Raw genomic sequence first — 14,936 nt, 5'->3', positions numbered from 1 at the left:
CACAGACAAATAACACTAATTCTTGTTTTCTTTAACAGCAAGATTGAATGAATACTGTTCCATTTCCTATAGGTTAAGCTTAATAAGTACAGCATGATTTATGTTATTATTTAATTATTCATCTATTAACTTTTTCTATGTTAATCCGACGAATAGATAGTATGTTAACATGCTAAGCAGTTTAAACGCATTGTAGTAGGGTAATTATACACAACTCGTCTCAAAATACTCGATTGATAGTATTCAAAAGTTCGAAGAAATACATCCTGATTTCATCTTTCCACTAAATGTATAATGTGCAATATTTGTTCGGAGAAAACCAAAACCCCTCTTGTAGTGAAATTTCATTAAATTTACAGAATACTTGCACATAACATTAATTGTTTTTTTTGTAGAAAATCTTTCAGTCACACAGCTTTGCATCCAAGGAACAGACATCATTGTACACAATCATTGGACTTTTGACGATGGTACACCAATGAATTATTTCAAATGGAACAAAGAATACAGACAACCAGATGGTGGACAAGGACATATTGGTATTCAGATAGCATACAACTTTACTTGGTGGGACATTGTTGGTGAATGGCCAAATGTGCCATGTGTATTCATATGCGAGCAATAGAAAATATATCAATGTTTTCATTCTGATTAAGGTAGATTCACTGTATACGCCATCTTGGATTGTACAACAGCAGTACTTAATTGGTCAAGTTCTTTGCCTAAATCTGCACATTTTGAGACAGATTAGCAATCTATGTGTAAGACTACTGTATTTAATTATATAAAGAAAAATAAGTGATTTATTGCATTATCCAAAATGTTTAAACATATACCAAATATTTGTGTTTTTAGAATCAATTTTTCAACTTAGCCATTTACGGGGAGATAACTCTTATAGTAAAAGTTTTATACTAGAACGATAGTAAAATTTTCATTTTTTATTTGTAGCAAGAAAACAAGTTCAGTGACACCATTTTGTCTTTTTATTTTCTTAAAGCATATTATAAAACCTATCTTCTCATATTTTATTTCAAAATTCTATCTCATAGATTTCTTTTTATTCACAAAATGTGTTTTTTCATGAAGAATCTATGCAAAATTGTGCAATTTTGCACGACTTGTTTATTAAAAAATAGCACGGTGACCCATACCTTTTGTTATATTTTTTTTTAAAAAGTATAGTAAAATCTTCATTTTGGCAAAATATAAGAAAATCTATCTGAGGAAATATATACCGATGATCAACTTTAAGTATGGATTAAGGTGACAGTAACTTGCATTTGAAAATTATATAATGAATGCCATATACAAAATTTAGAAATCAATGAAGCACTGACTCACGCGAGGCAAGACGCTTGTCAGTTTGATATTTTAATAGAATACATTGCATTGAAATTAAAGGTAGCAGCAGTTAAACGATGTTCAAATCTCATAATTACATTCATAACGTACAAATCAAGGTGTATATGCAAATCCTGACGTAATCGCATTCACTCTAAATGGACCGAGACTGAGTGTGTAATGTAAGCGTCTTCTTCTATGAATGCATCATCCGACATAAGAAACCACATCTTTTCGAACCATCACAGTATGAAATAGCCGTTCTTATTTTTTTTTATAAATATTTCATGTTTACTTTTAATTGTAAAATACAACACATTAATGATACATATTTGCAAATCATACACAGACGTTTTTTTCTGATTTTGTAGAATGTCATTTTGTTGTTGCAATTATAATAAATGTATATTACAGTAATATATTCAGTTGTTTCAATTTTTAAGTCGTCCGGAATTTGCTTTAACTACACCACATATCTATTTGAATGTCCTAAATCAGGACCCTAGTCAGCTATTGTAGTATGTCTTTATGTTTGTTGTTAATTGCAAAATTTTAGTATATTTGCTACTTAATCTGTCCACAACTTTTATTGACTGGTGATCATTTAGCGGTTGACTTTATATACACATGATTTCTGTTGAAGACTGCATGTTGCCCTCTTGATTTCATGTTTAATTCTTCGTTCGATTGCTATCTCCTTAACGTATACTCTTTTATCTCCTGTTATTTATATATATCATTTGTAATTGCATGTGAAACAAATTCAATTCAATTAAAGATGGAAAAGGAGAAGATTTATCTAAAAGATTAAATGCTAGTTGAGGTGAAGAGCATCAGTCAGTATTGATGCACAAGACTCTGTTGATAATGTGAAGGACTACACCATGTTAAATACAGTTTACAGTTTAAAACCTATCGGAATGAGTGTCTTTGTGATTGGTTCAATCCGTCGTCAGTTATAGGAAGAGTTGCATATGGTTTCACCGAAAGAAAATCTTAAAATCGACTGTACCAACCACCCTGATAGACCTTTTTGTTCGTACACCTCTTCAACTGTTTCGGTTCTCATACATCATTGGCGCTCAAACATTTGGCTTTGAGCGTTCCCGACAAAGGTAAATCCAGAAAAGCGCTTCGAAAGCATGAAATTTATAGCGTGTTGTTTTCATTTTTACAGCACTGGGTCGATACCTCTGCTGGTGGACTATCAGTCCTGAGGGTATCATAAGCTCAGTAGTCAGTACTTCGGTACTGACATGATTTATAACAAACCTTTCTAAAAGTGTTTATACATTTTGAAACTATAAAGAAACCAAGGTTTCAGCTCCCTCAGCAAAGTTGACCTCAGATGGATTTGGCTAATATTCCTAGGCCCTTTTTGTTCATAAAGCTCTTCAACTGTTTTGGTTCTTATACATCATTGGCTTTCAACTATTCGGCGTTAAGCGTTCCTGACGAAGGTAAATCCAGAAAAGCGCTTCGGACACATGACATTTGTGACGTGTTGTTTTCATTTTTTACATGCAAATATTCAAGCAGCCAATCATATCAAGTAACACAACCGCACGTTGAATAAAATTGTTCAATTGTGGAATTAGTTTTAGCAATTGGATCAACATTTCGAAGTTATAATGATTATATGTTATACCAACTGTAGTAAACGTCTCAACTTTAGGTGCTAGAAGTTCTAGTATCCGTTACAACTGTAATCCTTTGCGGTTCTTTGCGGTTCATTTTCGTCTTTTGGTATTTAGGTAAATTCGTTCCTGATTCGATTTCGACTATTAACGTCTTCAGTATTTCCGATCTTCAAAATCGCCTGTTTTTATCCTCGTCGCCAATGAAACATCGCAGGAAACACAGAAATTCTGACAGTACTTTTAATAATGGCTGACTCAAAATCAATATACAATAATGCCGTAGCAACGAAACGTAATAGTCAAGTCAAATAGAGTTGCGAATGTGTATAAGATGAGTTCCCGGAAAAACGCTGGATATTACACCAACCTACGATTAATAATATAAAACATTAACAGCACAATTAAACTTAAATATTTTGGGGTATTGTTAGGGATGTTTACAATCAGAATTATGCATAAAATTAGATCCACGTCTTAAATGATAGATATGTAAAGTTGAAGTCATCCCGTCCCAAGTTGAACGGCACCATCAAGAGTTGGTTGTTCGTTACGAAACAACTGTGTCACAGATCACCCAAATATGCTACCAGCAACACCCCGTAGGCTTTTTCGCGATTGCGACTTCATCGAATGAGGCATGTAATTGAAATTGTACTGACCATGACCAACATACGGATGCCATTTTGGTTAGGCTTGTGTTGCTCAAACTTACGTTTTCTATGTAGTGCTTTATTGATTTGTTTTGTGAATGTAGCTATCTTTTCGTCGCTCTATACAATTTGCAATGGCGTTGTTGGTTGTAAGTTCTATCTATGAGTTTTGAATATACCATTGGCATCTTCCAACTTGTTATAAAACATTGAATTTTAAAACTATACTGTTAACTTATTTTCGCGGATACTTTTTTTCGCGTTTAGTCATTTCTGTCCCATTTCGCGGCGATTTAATTTCGTGATTTTCAACTTTATTTGATGTAGTTAAATGAAGAATGATCAAAGTTTTACATATTCGCGACGATTGATATTAGCGTTATTTTTCTACTCGCGAAGGTCGCGAAAATAAAATTAATTGGTTTATAGTATTTAAAAATTTTTGTAGTTAACCTCCGGCGCAATTTTTGATAGTCATTGGTAAAAAAAACCAGAAACTTTTGTAGAGAAAAAAATTCTTCAATGCTAAATTGATTTTAAATTTAAAAAAAAGGAGCAAAAGTAACGCCAAACCCGCTGAAGGAATAAGTACAATGCATTAAGGAGATACATTATTAATTGAAAATATAAATGTTTTAGAACAGTAAATTTCAATAAATAATAATCAGGTTTTATAAAAGTCAAGGTCAGGAGAATAAATATAGATAAACATGAGTCCCACTGATTCATGGATATAATAAGTTTAACGGCGTTCACTCCAAAATTGATTGAATAAATTGTATTCGAGTATATCTAAATATAATGTAAAACTGTTGCCGTATATCATTTTTGTTACTTTAACGGTATATAGATGATGTTCTCTAACTAAATACTTTAAAAAAGGGTTACTATGTTGAACACATCTATCATATCGAACCTTAGAGAAAGGATACAACAGATACAGTTAAGTTTGCCTCATTTCTTGACTTACATCTAGAAATTTACAATGAGGGTCGGTTGAAAACAAAACTTTACGACAAAAGAGATGATTTCAGCTTTCCAATTGTGAACTTTCGTTTTCTATGTAGCAACATATCATCCTACGTAAATTTTACGGACGCCATCACGAGTTGGTGTACCGTTATGGAATATCTGTTTCTTAGATGACAGCGGATATGTTCCAATTGTCATAACTATAATCCCGTCCGTTTTTCCCTGAATGTGACCTACCGAATTATACTTATTACATGTATCGGGTTTGTACTAACATTAGCAACACGACGGGTGCCACATGTGAAGCAGGATCTGCTTACCCTTCCAGAGCACTTGAGATCACCCCCAGTTGTTGGTCGGTTTCGTGTTGCTCAGTCTTTAGTTTTCTATGTTGTGTATGTGTACTGTTGTTTGTCTGTTTGTCTTTTTCTTTTTTAGCCATGGCGTTGTCAGTTTATTTTTTACTTATGAGTTTGAATGTCCCTTTGATATCTTTCGTCTCTCTTTTATCTGAGTAATACGACGAATACCACATGTGGAGCATGATATGCTTACCTTTTCGTTGTGACTAAATATAAAAAAGAAGATGTGGTATGATTGCCAATGAGACAACTCTCCACAAGAGACCAAATGACATAGAAGTTAACAACTAAAGGTCACCGTACGGCCTTCAACAACGAGCAAAGCCCATACCGCACAGTCAGCTATAAAAGGCCCCGAAATGACAATGTAAAACAATTCAAACGAGAAAACTAACGGCCTAATTTATGTACAAAAAATGAACAAATAACAAATATGTAACACATAAACAAACGACAACCACTGAATTACAGGATCCTGACTTGGGACAGGCACATACATACAGAATGTGGCGGGGTTAAACATGTTAGCAGGATCCCAACGGTTCTCTATGTTGTGTTTTGTAGACTGTTATTTGTCTTTTGGTCGTTTTTCGGTTTTTGCCATGGGGTTTGTAATTTGTCTCCGACTTATAAGGTTGAATGTTCCTATTATCGTCCACCTTTCATAAACAGAAAGTAAACTACACAAAATCTAAACCTTTCATTATCTTAAATTGAGATGAACAAATTCTCTTAGTATGCTATGTTGTAATTTGGATTGATTCGCATCATGCTGCTAATTTATTAGTTTCAGTCAATATACAAGCTATTTTGAAATTATACCTTAATACTAATTTCTTTCTGGTTGTTTTTTTAATGATGTAGGTAAGATTCTATTGACGTAATTGAGTAATAAAAAGGAACAAACCAGGAAAGGGAGAAGAAGGTATATATGGATGTCCAGAATCCGGATTTTGTTTGATTACAGTATGGGTCCTCGAGATTTGATTGATGAGAATGTTGCTTTAGGATTAGATATTGTTGAAAAAGTGCTGACAGTGAAGGTTGATACATTTATTATTATGCATTCCCTCTGCTTAATATGCATTTCACGAATTTCATATCGCTATTCATTACATAATATACGAAATGAGATTTACCTTATAATACCTCTGTTCACTGATGCTTTTAATCGATGATGAACGATATGCAATTATAAGATATGTATGTGACAAAAGTATTTTGTTTAAACCAAATTTATCACATTATACAACTTATAAAAGTAAATAAGTTCTTTGTTTCAAATGCTTTGGCGTTTTCGATTCATTTGTCCAAAACCTTCCGTGGCATAAATATTTACATGTATTGTGTTCTACTCCTGGTTGCAACAATGAATACATTTTTAATTTCTGTTCCGATTAATTATTTTTGTTTCGATAGCCTTGTTAACGAACTGTTGACGTAAAGACATGTATCGACTGTGTGTAATTTTGATAGTAAAATGCAATGATGAAATTCAACTATGCAAAATATTCTATGGTGGAATGCCAAATGATCTCCTAGAAATAAGATATGCATATGCTTATACAACTGCATACCCAATATAATTGTCGTATCATAAAGTAAACAATCATGTATTATAAGCAAATATAAATAAGTAAACATACCACCAACTGAGGGATGGGCCTTAAGATTTCTTTGTTGAACAAAATGTGCCAATGGTAATACTCCTGCATACCAAATATCAAACTTAAACAAATTGATGACGTTGCCGACGCCGCCGAAAACAGCACTTCGTCGGCTACGACAAAGTGACATCCTGTCCGAATTAATTCCCTTTGAATACCTGAAGCCTTTTCATTTTTGAACAGACTGTCATACAGCAAATCTGCATGCTATCAGTGTTTTAAATACCCTTTTAATACCCTTTTATCAAATTTTACCATATGTTTTATTTTTAACATTTAATTTATATGCTTATGATAGTTTTCTTTTAAGTTAACAATTTTATGTAGTAATATTTCATTCATATGTTTCAAAAGGGATTAAAAATCGATTAAATGCAGTTTCTGACACCTAATTTGAACTTAATTCCATCTTCATCTTTTACAATAATGTAAGTTCATCTTTAACAAACAATATGTTTTACCGTAAGCGACTTCTGTTGAGTGAGCTATTTGAATTATTTTACAGGGCATGCATGGAGTATTGCTAAAACGGTGTATATAATGTCTCTAGACGGGACTGTTTAGGAGAACTAGATCATGTAGCAAATCAATTTACGAGGAAATTGGTCAGCTGTGACACAGATATTCCATGACTGTAAAAAAAAAAAAAAAAAACTCGTCATGGCGTCCGTAAAACGTTTGAAGCTAATCCCATGGTGCAGTAGCTTCCTTATTAGCAGTACACCCTCTATTTTCAATACCATATTATATTTTCATGTTTTTGTGGCGCTTTTGTCGTATTTTGGGTATGTGCAATAACAGCTAAAAGGCTTGAGTACACATACGAGATTTTGTGCTGAAATCCAAATGAATCTTTTTTACAAATTATATTTGTTTGCTTTTTATTCAAGTATTCAATATTTCGAAACATGCCTTCTTTAAGCGTGTGCTTAACGATTTTCTTTTGTAATGAACTAGTTTTTGATGTTTGAAGCTTCATCCTTATCATAAACAATGTCCTCTCTAGCATCAATCTGCATATGGGACAAAAAAGAGGGACGAAAGATACAAGAGTGACAGTCAAACTAGTTGTCAAGATTTCATTTATATTTTTCATCTTAAACGAGTTCGAGGTTTCCTTAATATCATAAGGCTATATATTATGTTGTCAATGGAAAAAAAATGAGGAGATAAATCAAAGACATATTGCTTGATTCATCTATCTGCTAGTATGTTAAAGAATTACCATAATACTGATAACTTATACAAAATATCTGTTCAATATAAATCGTGTGCAAAATTACAAATTACACATAACATATAATATGGTCTGGTGGGTAGTTTATTGTAGAAGGCCATACAGTGCTCTATATCTTTTTACAAGCTCGTCCTTGATGTCACCGATGGATAGTTGTCTCATTGGCAGTCATACGAAATCTTCTTATTTTCATATAGTTTTACTGCTTTGAGATTATGTTTGAAATGACGTCGGGCCACAATACAATATGATACTGAATTTGACATAACTGTTAGTATTTTCAATTAATTATATGGAACGTTGTCTCAATAATTTCCTGTCTTCTTATACATTCTTTTTATTGTCTAAATAAACTATACTTGATTAATATGTGTTTGTTGAAAGGAAGAATGAAACCTAAGCTAATCCTTTCGTTTACTGTTTTTTCAATCCTTGTGTCTCTTTGATAAGAGATGCTAATGCTACCTTTTTCTTTGATGTTAATCAGTTGATGGTTGCATATTATTTAGACTTCTTTCCGTTTCTGTCTTAGAGTAAACCAAGTACCCAACAGAGATGGTATGCATGAGCATAGATAAAGTTTTGTTGGTAACTTTATTTTTCTCGTTGAAAACTGTTGAAACTAGAACACTTTTTTCTGCAATTAATCCGTCAAATGATAAGTTTTTTTATTCTGGAAATGCTCTGTTGGACATTCATGCACAATCGTTATCTTTGTGCTCCAATGAGTGCCTCTTGAATGATCGATGTGTATCTTTTTTCTTCAATGTGAAAATAACCAGATGTCTGCTGCATGCGATTTCATATTTAGATTTGACAGCACCAGAAACTGGACCCGGATGGCGTCACTATATTACAAAAGACCGTAAGTTTTTTGTTTTAATAAATTAGAAAATATATTGTGTATCAATGGTAGTAAATACATGTAATGATATCTTTATTTCTTCTTAAAATGTAAAAATATACAAATCCAAGAAAGGAACACTATGGCAAAAAACAAAAATACGAAAAGACAAACTACAGTCTACAAAAGACTGCAAAGATTTAGTTTAGCTAAGAAAACAGGTGGTTAACAAAACTGCACCAGAAGGATGAATGATTCTCGTTAAACTGGTAGCATTCATCGTGTTGCTAATGATTTTTAAAAGGGTGAAGTAGCATTCAGAGATGACATAACGTGAAAAGGATGACGGATATTTTGAACTTTTCAACCTGCTCTTGCGAAAATCCCCTTTCAATTACTTGCTTGTTAGCACCAGCTTTCTATCATAGAAATTTTGACAGGAATCACCACCACCGGAGTATCGTCTAAAAGATATATACTCAATATATAGGTGTTTCTTGAAAATTTTGCTTTATATACAAACGAAATGTACGTAAAAGTAGATTCGAAGTCATGTCTTTTTCTTTAATGTTTAGTTCTCACCTGACTATTATTGTAAATACCAAGCTGTCGGTAGATATATTAAACATACTGTAGCTAAAGTATTCCTTATCGCATATTCAGCTTGTTAGATGAGATTAAGAAAGTCACCAAACCTTGACTTGTCAGTAAGAGGACATTATGGTATAAAGCGGAGTATGAAGTTAAAGTCAATGTTGATTTATAAGCACGCCTATTGACTATCAGTACCCAATTGGGTGTACCAGAGTAAGAACAAAGACTGGTCGGCTCTGAGTCAGAACAATGTGTCCAGGTAAGGTGACACGTCTTCCTGCGAACTGTTACCTTTTGAACTAGCACGTTAAAAATCCGGCTTAGCGTGTCGGTCTAGACCAAAAAAGGAGTTATATTCATATTACATTAACATGTTCTGGTCCTGAATATGCATATGATTTTGCCGCTGGACGTTAAGCAGCCATCCATTATCATCATCACCAATTGTACTATCCAACCTTTAGCAAGGGATTTGGTATTTTTACGATTCATTTTATTTTTTAATATTCAGCAATATACTATGTAATTGTTCTTAAACAACAATGATTGCACTTCCTCTCAGTAAAAAAATGTCTGTTGTGAATAAAAAAAAAACCTAGTCGTGTAAGGCTTACGACCAATTTTACTTGAACATATGTATTAATTTTGGGCAATATAGTTATTTCAGAAATTTTAATTTTCTTTGGTGAAATACACTATATGTCTTCATCAGAGTGTCTAGACTATAATAAATATAGGCGTTAAGTTAACATACATCGAAAACGTTTTTTGGGATTTTATATTTTTGTTAGCAAATAAATGGGATACCTTTGAATTCCATTAGATGATAAGAGATATTTTTCGTAGGATAATTTTGTTTATAACACAGCAGTTAATGTTATACTCTGTGTTATTTCAGAAATTAGATGTCCTCCTAGGGATAATTTTGTATATTACAGACGCTTACATCTTTGTTACAATATCAATGGTCCAATTGGAACAGACTTCAATGTGTTCGATTTAACCTGTCAATTATTCGAGGCGGAACTAATCAGAATAGACTCAGAAGAAAAACAACGATACATTGTTCAAGCTACTTGTAAGTAAAACTTAGCATTTACATACTATGAATAAAAACCATTCAAATCATTTGGTTTCCTTGCCATCTGGTTTGATGTTGTTTTGTCTTCCACAGGCTGGAGAGCTGCTGTGTTTGATCGGTTATTGTTACGATTATGGCATTTTTACAGAATGTGGATTAGCGGGAGATGATGCATAGCAGGAGACGTTTACCCTGTCGACACATCCTGTTTCATTTGTTTGGATTTTAAGTTTCCTTGATTTGCGTATTCTTAATTGAATGATGTGATTCGGTTTACTATTTTCATTTAACATCACTTTCCGCTATAGAGATGATGTCCTCTCACTAAATAATCATAGTTTTCTGACTATTTTGAACGCATCAATCCCATCGAAGTTGAAATAAAGGGTTAAGTCTACCTCATATCTTGTCTTATATCTAGAAACTGACCATGAGAGTTGCTTGAGAACAAAACTTTACGACAAATGAAATGATTTCAGCATCCAAATTGTGAACATTCCATTTCTATGTAGCATCATTCCAGCATCGCCTGTACATGGAGTCTATATGTCCCAGTTGATACGATATTCCAGGGCTTGCGTTACCTATCATGATTTCTTGATAGAGGGTTGCTGCTCACAAGGAAGCTATCAAACCAAGAGTTCCAAGTGGTGAAAGTGAAATCATCCCTTTGAAAATGTTTACGGACGCCAATACGAGTTTGTTGACCGTTATGGAATATCTGTTTCACAGATGCCGACGAAAATATTCCAATTGACGTAACCACAATCCCGTCCTCTTTTCCTCGAAAGTGCCCAAACGAATTAGACTTATCACCTGGTTTGTACTCACATTATCAACACGACAGGTGCCACATGTGGATCTGGATCTGCTTACCTTTCCTGAGCACTTGAGATCACCCCCAGTTTTGGTGGGGTTTGTGTTGCTCATTCTCTAGTTTTCTGTGTTGTGTTTTGTATACTTTTGTTTGTCTTTTTAGTTTTTTGCCTTTACGTTGTCATTTTATTTTCGACTTATGAATTTGAATATCCCTTTGGTATCTTCTGCTTCTACTGTTGCCTAGGTATTGCATTAATTTGACGAGTGACAGTTTCATTGCATATGTTAGAATGCCTTTAATGGTATAATGAGCAATAGGATATATACTAGAGTCTCAATTAATGCACATAATAGTCCAACAAATAGTCTCAGGTAATTTCCATTATTTAATGTTCAGCAAGCATAGATTCAATATTTTCTTACAACGACCATCAGTTCTCATATGGATCAAAAAGTATTGATACATTTCATTTTCAAGCCGAATACGGTGATGTGAATTGTTTCTGAGTTATGCTTCAGGGACAGGAAGTTCAACATTGTTACTTGTTCACAAAATTATCTGGTTACGTGGATTTATAAGAAAAAAACTTGTACCAGATTATTTGTATTTTGGTGGTCTTAATGTGCACAAGTAATCCCGCAATTAAAACTTACTTGTGCTTGATTGTCATATGATGAAGACATAATCTTTCAATCAGTTTAATTGAGGTCTGGAGCTGGCATGACAGTAACTGCTAGTAGTCCTTTGTTAATTTATGTATCATTGTCATTTTGCTTAGTTTCTTTTGTTACATGTTCTGACATCGGACTCTTGACTTCTTTTAAACTGAGTTTTACTGTGCGTATTGCTGTGTGTTTGTTTATTCTACATTGGCTAGAGGTATAGGGGGAGGGTTGATATATCACAAAACATGTTTAACCCCGCGGGATTTTTGCGCCTGTCCCAAGTCAGGAGCCTCTTGCCTTTGTTAGTCTTGTATGTGTTTCAATTTTAGTTCATTTATATGTTTTGGAGTTTAGTGTGACGTCCATTTTCATTGAACTAGTACGCATTTTTGTTTAGGGGCCAGCTGAAGCCGGCCTCCGGGTGCGGGATTTTCTCGCTGTATTAACGACCCTTTGGTGGCTTTCAGCTGTTTTTTGCTCTTTGGTCGGGTTGTTGTCTCTTTGACAAATTTCCCATTTCCATTCTCAATTTCATTAGAATTTGTCTACCCAAGAAAGTAGATTACCTTAAATGTATATGGCAGAACCTTTTGAAATTTTGGATCTTAATGCTCTTCAATTTCGAACTTTATTTGGCCTTTACACTTTTTTTATTCTAGCGTCACTGATGAGTCTTGAGTAAACGAAACACGCGTCTGGCATACAAAAACTAATAATCCTGGTATATTTGATTTTTCCCTAGTTTCAGACTCCGCTATTTCGGCTTTTTAAGTTTTTCAGTTTTTCATTTTTTAGGCTATTAAATAGTTGTACCAGTGAAAAACAATTTACTCGTGACAAATTATTGATATTTGAAATGATTTATGAGTATACATATGTAACTAAATTTTGAAAAGAAACGGTCTTTTGATATTAACAGCTTTGAAAAGACTGAACAATAATATATTAAGTCATGTCTTGTAGTCACCTTTCAGACATATTCACAGCAGTAAACTGTTTCGGTTTAGACATTTCGCTTATAGTCAATCAAGATCTGTTCATTCTATGTTCAGACTGTTCAGTTTTAGTTTATTTACCTGTACAAGACAACAACATTTTACTGAATTGTCTGAAATGCTTCTGAACATTACTGTATTGATTGCAAGCCAATTGTCTAAACGCTATTGAATTTAAAACAAGTAAAAGCTGAACAATAACTTTTAACAAAATTTAACGCTTTGATGTTCAGACTTATGAGATATTGTTAAGATCAAAATGACCGTTTATAACTGAAAATCGTTTATTAGTGATATACATATCTAATTTCCAAGAAGATTATTTGATAGTATTGTTTATTTGTACCAGTATTCTATACTTATATAAAACAAGGATATGTGGTATGTTTGTCAATGAAACAACTATACAACATATGAAGCGGATTTAATCATTTAACAATCAGCTAAACCTATACCGTATAGTCAGCTATAAAAGACCTCGAGCTGACAAAATGTGAAACAATTCAAACAACAAAAACAACTTTATAAACAGTGTTTAAAGGACTGATTCGATGCCAATTTTCATGTGCTGCTTTGGTGTTTGAAACCTTCAGGAATGCAAGTGAAAACATCTTGTTTTGTTAACTTTTGTAAATATAGACAATGCAATTTCCCATAGGAACTCCCTTTGCGGCTAAAGCTGTGCCACTTTTACTATGAAGTTTCGTAAAAAATTATATCCTAGAACGGAAAGTTGATATGCACTTTTTTTTTTATTCAAAGGTCAAAAACGTATACTAAAATTCTGTACTATCCCTACTTCACTTTGAGTTTTCCTCAGAATTTAATTTTTGCCGCTACCATGTGTTTTTATACTGGTAACATTCCCAAGTTATTTCTCTATGAGATGAAACATAGAGATCATATCTGGGAACCAGAACGTAAACAAAACAAAATATCTATGAATATTATATATCTTCCCAAAAGAAGCGTGGCTTGTGAAACAGCTGTATTTACAAAATGCAACCTAAATATACATTTCGATTCATGAAAGGAACAATAAACGAAAAACAAATATGACAGATGGTAACAAACCACAACTACACTGAATTACAGGCATATATAGAATGTTGCGGGGTTAAACATGTGTGTGAGTGCTCAACCCTCCCATAACTTGGGCCAGTTGTGTAATAGCACAACATTAGATCAAACTGTAAAAAATAAGTTGGACATAGCTTGCCTCATCAAATCGGCACGACGCAAAAAAAAATAATATAATGGCAAATGACTAAAAGTACTGATCTTAAAGTACTAGCAAATACTAAAAGCTAGTTAAAATTAAATAAAAACTTGTACATAAATCATGTTCTCATGGAACAACGGATTTAGTGTAAAGACGTGATAATCAGGTATTTGGTCAAGTGCAAAGGTATGACAATAACAACGTCAACAGAACCAATTTCACTGCATCAGATGCGCATTTCGACAATCAATGTATCTTCAGCGATGATTAAAACAAATTTGCATTATCTCTTTATTCTATTATAATATTACGAAATGTTTTGTATTTGTACAGCTAATTTATCTATAGGCTACATTTGTATGCAAGGTACGAACACTATAGATCTGACGAATCGTTGGACTTTTGATGATGGGACAGTTATGTCGTACTTAAACTGGAATACTAACAGTCATCAAACGAAAAGTGGGCGAGGCAATCTTGGTATGAACGTTCATAATGGTGCCACTTGGATGGCACTGAAGCGGCAGATGCCTGAAGATTGCTTTTTCTTATGTGAACGACGTTGACATTAAAAAAGACTTTCTGGAATTTTTAAATCATTTACTAAATTAAACATGAAAATACAAATTATTTTATCTAAAGAAAACACTATGTTTTTTCTGCAGTGGTCGATCTTTTACACTCGAATATATGTTGCCAAAAACATCAATGGATACGAATATATATTAATAAAACATAAATTAAAATGATTGCTTATTCGTTGAATTCCTGCATTGTCTAATCTGACGACAATCACAGGTAAATATTTGTTGGCCTTCATCATGTTCATGGAATAATTTATTG

Source organism: Mytilus californianus, unplaced genomic scaffold (genome assembly GCF_021869535.1).
Source record: "Mytilus californianus isolate M0D057914Y unplaced genomic scaffold, xbMytCali1.0.p SCAF_13, whole genome shotgun sequence".
NCBI classification, from domain to species: Eukaryota; Metazoa; Mollusca; class Bivalvia; order Mytilida; family Mytilidae; genus Mytilus; species Mytilus californianus.
The sequence above is the reverse complement of the archived record's forward strand: the minus strand, read 5'-3'. Positions refer to the sequence as shown.